This window comes from Ammospiza nelsoni, chromosome 2 (genome assembly GCF_027579445.1).
Source record: "Ammospiza nelsoni isolate bAmmNel1 chromosome 2, bAmmNel1.pri, whole genome shotgun sequence".
NCBI lineage: Eukaryota > Metazoa > Chordata > Aves > Passeriformes > Passerellidae > Ammospiza > Ammospiza nelsoni.
In genome coordinates this window covers 54,398,796-54,406,094 of record NC_080634.1, presented here as the reverse complement: position 1 = coordinate 54,406,094, position 7,299 = coordinate 54,398,796, and the positions used below count along the sequence as shown (strand labels likewise).

General features: G+C 37.3%; 1 long non-coding RNA gene across 1 annotated transcript; it reads right to left on the bottom strand.

Annotated features, from left to right (window-relative positions):
- Positions 1–2,824: 2,824 nt before the first annotated feature.
- On the bottom strand, positions 2,825–4,080 carry LOC132070290 (uncharacterized). Its single transcript, XR_009417939.1, has 2 exons — positions 3,957–4,080; positions 2,825–3,855 (listed from the first exon to the last, which is right to left on the bottom strand). It is a non-coding gene; the product is annotated as an uncharacterized LOC132070290 (long non-coding RNA).
- Between the last annotated feature and the right edge of the window lie 3,219 nt (positions 4,081–7,299).

Sequence of the window (7,299 nt, the reverse complement as noted above, 5' to 3'; positions counted from 1 at the left end):
CAATGGTGATAACTGGTTGCAATAGATGACGTCTCCTAAAAATGCTAATATCAAATAAAGGACATCTCAGTGAGTAATTTTTGTCCTAACACTCATAATTCATGGAATAAGAAGACATAATATTAGACAGGCTATCTTATGTGCTTATTAAACTGTTATTATCATTCAATCAGGCTGGCCCCTTTCTGCATTTTAAAGAAAAAAAAGTGGAAATAAAACCACTTAGTATCTTCTGCATGAATAAAAGTTTCAGAACAGAAGTCTAACTTCAGAGGCACTACTCAGGCATGTATAAAGCTCTGTCTCTGCTTAGTATAAAGAAGCCTCAGGTTTATTAATCTTTCCATAAGTGACATATTAAAAAAAAATTAAAAGCCTGAAATACTAAAAGATATATTGAAGAATTTTTAAAAGGAAGACTAATATATCATAGCAAGTCATAGTATATCTGTGTTAAAATGTGCAAATGGATTATGCCATGTTATTTCTTGCTAGCATTTATATGCCATGTTATTTCTTGCATTTTAAAATGCAAAAATTTTTCTCAGTACAGAATGTTACAGTACATCTCAGACACCTAATCTACATGGAGGCTCTACAAAATCTGAGATGAGCTCAGTTGGTCAGAGCATGGTGCTAATAAAGCCACAGTTGTGAATTCAATCCCCTTATAAGCCATTCACTTAAGAGCTGGACTCAGTGATCCTTGCGGGTCCCTTCCAACTCAGAATACTCTGTGATCATTTGCAGGTCTGTCCTTTCTTTGTATTTAAAATCTTGCTTTGGCAGAGAAACTGGTCTGAATAGAAATGGAAACACATACTATATAATGAGCTGTATAAAAAAAAAAAATGTAAGAAAGTGATATAAAGATAGCAAACTTACCAAACTGGCAAGTTTTGTTTGTTGGTCATGTTTGAACTAGTTCTAACTTTTGTCTCACAGCTGTTGGGAGCTGTTTTTCTTTTTGTCAATGCTTCACGTTAAATCCAGATCCCCATTCAGAATGCTGAATGAAGAATTTACCTTTTGAAAAACTCTCTTCATGTAATAAAAATGTTCACTATTCCATAATTACTCCCTATTCCTCACAAGTATGCCACTGGACCGCCTCTAATCAGTATTTTCTGCATTTTCTTCATTGGGGGAAAATTGAGCTTCCTATGAGGCATCTACCCACAAAGGGAATGTATCTACTTGAAGTCTTGAAATGTAACTTATGTTACAAGATTTATCCTGCATATTCAGTATTTGGAATAAACTCTGAAACATATTTTTCAGACATTAGGGCAATTGACTGAAGCAAATATTAATATGTTTTTCTCTACATATTCAAAATATTATAAGGGAAGTATTTCGGAAAATTGATAGCTTATTTTATGCATGGAGAGAAAAATCTTGCGATTTATTTGTAGCAATGATTCAGAATTTCATCAGGCTATCTTGCAGTGACAGTGCTGAAGGTGAGTAAAGAAAAGGAAATGTCTTTTGCTGGCATCTGCTCTGCTATGAGTTTGCCAAAACCACAGATATAAGCCCTTCAATTTTTTTTCATTTTGAACAAAGAGCACAAAAGAAATTAAATTCATAGGAAAGAAGTCCTTAATCACATTTTGACTTATTCCTGTAGCAACCACCAATGTTTTAGCAGACAAAAGCCTGCAATCACAGTTTTCTAGTGGATTCTTCACTACGACTAGGTGAATTAATCATGTAACTTGGAGAGAGTCGCTTTGAAAAATAAAGTCTTGCTCAGTTTTTTGTACAAATTTCGGCTCAGGTTTTACATTCAAATTTGATTACTTGAGAATGTCCTCACAGGACAGTTTTGATTCAAATTGCAATATTTTGATTGTCACTAAAATTGCTCTTGCCATGATGATTTCAAAGACCTTTACCTTTTGTCCAGCCACATATGGGAGCTGTTGCTGTTTTCAGATCTGTAAGTCTGCAGAACAGTACTCATTTGCTGTTGCTGAACAGTACTCATTTGTGCAAATAGTCATATTGACTGCATTGTCAATGGCCAGTTATAATCTCTATGAAGTAAACATTTGCAGGTCAGGGTTGTATAAGCAGTCCCTCCAGTTACTGGTGTCTGCTGAAGCATTAGAAGAGCAAACCAGGATGGCTGCAGCCTTTACCCTGAGACCATTTCTCTAGAGTGACAGCAAACGAGGCACAGGCATTGCTCGGGGCCACTGCAGCCAGACAGGAGGGATTTGCTCCCCTTAGAAAAGAAGACAGGTACTCTCACCTAAAACCTTTGGAGATACAGTGGAAGTGCTGTGTAAGGGAGTGAAAACAAGTGCAGCCTTGGAGAAACTGCTTATTGATCCTCTAAACTCAGGAGAGAATGAACCATCCTCTGAACCAAAGCAAGATCCAGAGCAGCAAGCTAAGAGTTAGAGGGATCAGAGACGTGGGGTTTGAGTCTTTCCCTGCCTCTTTTTTTGTTTGAACAGGAGGTGTACCTTGGGAAGCAGCAAAGCTGTCTTCTTCAGGTTACTGCGCTATTGATCCTTTTCAAAGAAAGCAGACACATTTAAAAAGATGCAGAAGTAATCCAAATTTAAAATAAAAATGAAGAAAAATTTCATTACAGTCTTCACCATGATCTGGGAAACTGAGTCACATCATTTAGGTAAAGAAAGAAAGGTATTGCTACACAGTCTTGCGCAAAGAAAACCTGTTCACTGAACCCTAAAACTGTCTGAAATTGTATCAGAATTAGAGAGCATCCTAAAAATAAAGATGTGAAAGCAAACAAAGAAACAAAGCTTAGCATATCAACAGTTCTAATAGTGAATTGATTAGATCTGTAAGAGGTGAAGACACTTGGCTTTATTTCTGACAGAAGTTTTATATTTCCAATGGCACACTGATAAAATTTGTTCATTATCAAAAGAATTATAAAGACATCTGCCTTTTATTTAGTCCACCACACAAAACATCTTCATCAACAAAAGCACCAGCTCATTTAAGCATATCTTTTGTTATTTATTTCTAGCTTTTAATGATGAAAACGAGCTCTTCTGCTAATTGGTAACATTTTGCTAGAAAGATTCTTTCATCAGTGTTTATCATGTCTCCTTAAACAAAAAGATGTCCCAGTGCCTAACATTTATTTTTGATGATTATACAAAATAATAGTGAAATCAGTTTAAATGTTCTAAATAAATAACTATTTCAAGCAACCATGAAATATTAAGTTCTAAAATTGCCGAAGTACTTGTTTCTCTGCATAGGATAGGCTCAGATATTATGCACCATACAAGAAATCTGAACAGTACCAGTCATAGAAAGCCTGCTCTTGACCTTTCCAGAGAAGTCAACAATGTATTGGGTTATAAACTTTCTGGAGTGAATGCTGCCTGACTTAATAGGCTGCAATGGGAAAAACAAGCCTGAAAGCAGTATTGGTAGGAAACAACACAGCAAACTTCAGGGAGGCAATCGCAGGGCAATGGCACGTGTCCAAGCCACAGGACTCAGCTGTTTTGCTGGCCGGGAACAAGATGATCGAGGAGATACCCTGCAGCTTTTCCTAGGAGAGGAGTCAGCCAACAAATGGCCCACGTGCAAGGGAGGGAAACCTGAGAAAGAACAGCACCCCCACAAAATAAAGCTCCTCCAGTGGACCTTCTTGAAGATTTTAAATCACCCTTTTTTGCGAAGTAGCTTGTTACTTCCTAAGAAGTGTTTTTTCTAGATAGATGGCTCACTTGTGACAGTGCACAATTAGAGCAGGAGAGGAGAGAGACAGAAAGAAATGTTGCTCAGCAGTGTTCTGGGAATTCTCACCTCAACTGCAGGAGAAAGCTGGAGCTACAGTCACTTAAGGGGGTAGAGCATCTGTGAAAAAAAGTGTAGGTGGTTCCAGGTTAGGTGTGAGGTGTGAAAGGTGGCACAGAGCAGAAAGTGCCACAAAATACCACTTTGTCCAGAGGTACTACCTTGTTGCCACCTTATTGCAGGGATTCCATACTGTTATTTCCTTCTCACAAAAGTTTCATGCCCTCTTGGTGTTGCTCATGGTCTGCTCCTCTGAGCACTGACTCTTTCTTCTTCTCACAGCAGCCAACTGACTCCAGTTCCCTTCTCACCCAGCCACCCCACTCTTTTATAGCACTCTTCTTCTCCATGGTCACAGCTGTGGCCTGGTAAAGTCAGGCCTGTTCCTAATCTTTGATAATTGGCCAGCTGCAATTCCTTAGGGGCAAGACTACTTTCTAGACCATCTTTATTTTCTTATATTCTATCCCCCTACACTACCTCCTATCAATAAAGTAATAAATGGGAATTTATGTACCTAAGCAAATTATACCTTAGCATTAAGTACTAATGGCAAAAAATGCTATTTGAAGTAGAAACTCTGAAATTAAGTACTGGAATCTTCTTGAAGGCCTCAAGAACTGTAAAGATGAAACGAACAAAATCAATAGATAAAATGTATTTTTTATGCCTTACTTTTTTAAAGGAGGATGAGAACAAGCCTGAATCAAAACAGGAACACATGATGCAGAAATCCAAGACACTACCATCTGAAACTGGACGTGTTTGGTATGTTTTTCTTAAATTATTCTTTAGAATTATTAATAAAGTTGTCTTTCAACAGAAATTGTGCCCTAAAAACAATTTCTAAAGTAATTTTTATGATATTGAATTAGAAGACTGCGCCCCAAACAGGATAAAGAATTTTTTTCTTTTATCTAATGAACATTTTTTATTTCTTTTTCTGGTCAAAAACACACATTAACTCAGGATGAAGAATAAACATACTAAAATATAAATGTTCAGGAATAAGGACAATTCTCAAAAATTCAAGGAATCATGCTGCTTCTCTGGCTGCCTTTCACTGGTAGCAAAGTATATTATTCTTTTTGCAGTGACAGGAGACCTGTTTGCAACTTCTGTTCTCGTGAAGGAAGTTTTTAAACTATTTTATTATTTTAGCTCTCTGTGTGTGAAATTCTTTATTGAAAATGTCTCAAGAGATTAAAGCGCAGACTACTCACAAGAGTTTATTTGATCTTAATAATTTTACTAATTTGTTTGGTTTGTTGCCACAGAATCACTGAATACTCTGATTTGGAAGATTTGAGGCTGACTTGAATTTTTTTCATTCTTCCAACAACTGAAATAAAGACATGTAGAGATATATATAGATAAATTCCCACAGAGAACAATGTTCAGAAATTTTCTGTTTGGTGGAGTCTTTCCATTGTCACCAACTGCTGTGGTGGCAATGCCTCTCTTTTGGGTAAAGGATTGAAAAGGGTACCTATGGCTAACAGAATTTTTTTTCTTATTATTCTTAATATTTCACTGGGACACTGCAGAGGCTACTAAGAACAATTTCACAGGGGAATTGCATTTATACCTCAACAAGTTATGTGGAAAATATGTGGTTTGATCATTTTATAGGAACTTATTAATCATGCTGGAATGTGCATATGCCACCTGGCACGACGTATCAAGTCTGAGAGAACAGGGTGTGTGATCCTGCTACCACAAAATCTCCATGCACATAAGCAAAGCCCATATTCACATAAATTAATGCATTTCCTGACCAAACTAGACAGCTCAATGCTTTTTCTCTGTAGAGGTGTCCTCAGTGAATATTGGATGTTTTGGAGAGATATCACTGGCTGATTGCTTGCTGGTTCGTTTGCAGTGTTAATTATATGAACAGTGTGGCTCTCTCCATGATGGATGGGAAGTTGGTGACAGCAAGCCCTTTTCCAGAGATGGAACCAGGTCCCCACAGAAATGATTTTCTCTTCTGTGGTGCATTCACTAAACCGAACCCATCTAATGGTTTGTGATAATTGCACTAAAAAGTTTCAAAACAAAATGAAATAAAAAAAAACAGAAAGGCAAAAATCTAACGGGACTTTATCTGCTCTTTGTCATTGTTTTTGGTTTGTATGGTTTGTCTTGGAATCATAAAAATAACTCTGACATAAAAGCTTAATGCAGACAACAGCAGCAACAACAAAAGAAACAAAATGCTCTCAGGCTAATAAAACAACTTATTTTTCTTACCAGGACCAGGTGTAAGCTAGTGACAATACACAACTAAGGATTTATCAGTGTGATCAACCACCTTTGAACAGATGTCCAAAATGTTTTAATTGTAGTTAACTGTGCTGTAATAAGCAGCTGGTCCCGGCAATGCCTCTAAGGTCCCAGTCCAGCCTTATTTTCTGTGACCTCTAGAAACTGAAAACAAGAAAATGTTTAACAAAGTTCAGCACGTTCTGCATCAAAATAGTTTTATTTTAGTATGTTCTTAAGATGTTCAGATATGGTGTGGTGAAGAAAAAGACCACTGTGACATCTGTGTCATCCCACATTGCTCTCTTGAAAAGAATAATCTCAGAAGTAGAGCCCACAACATCTATTTCTCACCCACTAGGGGCTCGTTTCAGCTCTTCTCTTTCCTGTTCACTGTTTAGCCAAATATTTCCGGCACTGATAGGGGGTCAAAAGTACTTCTATTTTCAATGTCCATCAGCTGAGTGAAGACATAGAGCAGGGCTCACCTTGGGTGAGTACAGACTCTGTGCATCAGAAATTTTAGCGAAGGGAACAGTCACCGATTTGATTCTGGGGTGGATTGCTAGAGACAAAATGCTTTACAAAAAGTTAGATGGATGGCATGCTTTATGCAAGTCATGACCTTGGCATCATTGCTCACCCAAATTAAGAAAGGATCAATCCTTGCCTTCGATGTTTCATGCAAGAAATGATAAAAGGCTGCAGCAAAAAAAGCCAGTAAAGTCACATTGCTAAAGTTGGGGTAGAGTAAACTATAAGCAGTAGAGATCAGAACACATTGTAATTTTGTAGGCAACTTGGCAAAGAAGATTTTTATCAGAATAGTAATAGAACAGATTTGTCCCTTCCAAGTATCACCAGGTAGTAAGCCAAAACTCTTCAAATTTTCAATTAAAAAGGACTGTGCTTCACTTCAGACAAGCTATTTCAGTGAGCTCTCTCCACATAATCAGTTCTACAGCTGAGATGTCAGAGGACCCTTGCAAATGTAAATATGCAGGAGAAAGATTTTCCTGTGGTCAGAGTTCAAACTTTGGTGAAACTGAAGGGAGCAAAAGTTTTCTTAAAATGTCACCTGGCAGTCCTTAGCTTGCATGGGCTGGATGCCTATTAGAGCATAATCCTTGTATTTCCATGGAATGCTGCAGGGTACTCTTTCATCATTTTTCAAAAATCAGTGGTTAGAAATATTTTTTTTCACATATTAGTAATACAGAAGTGCCTGTCTTGTATGTT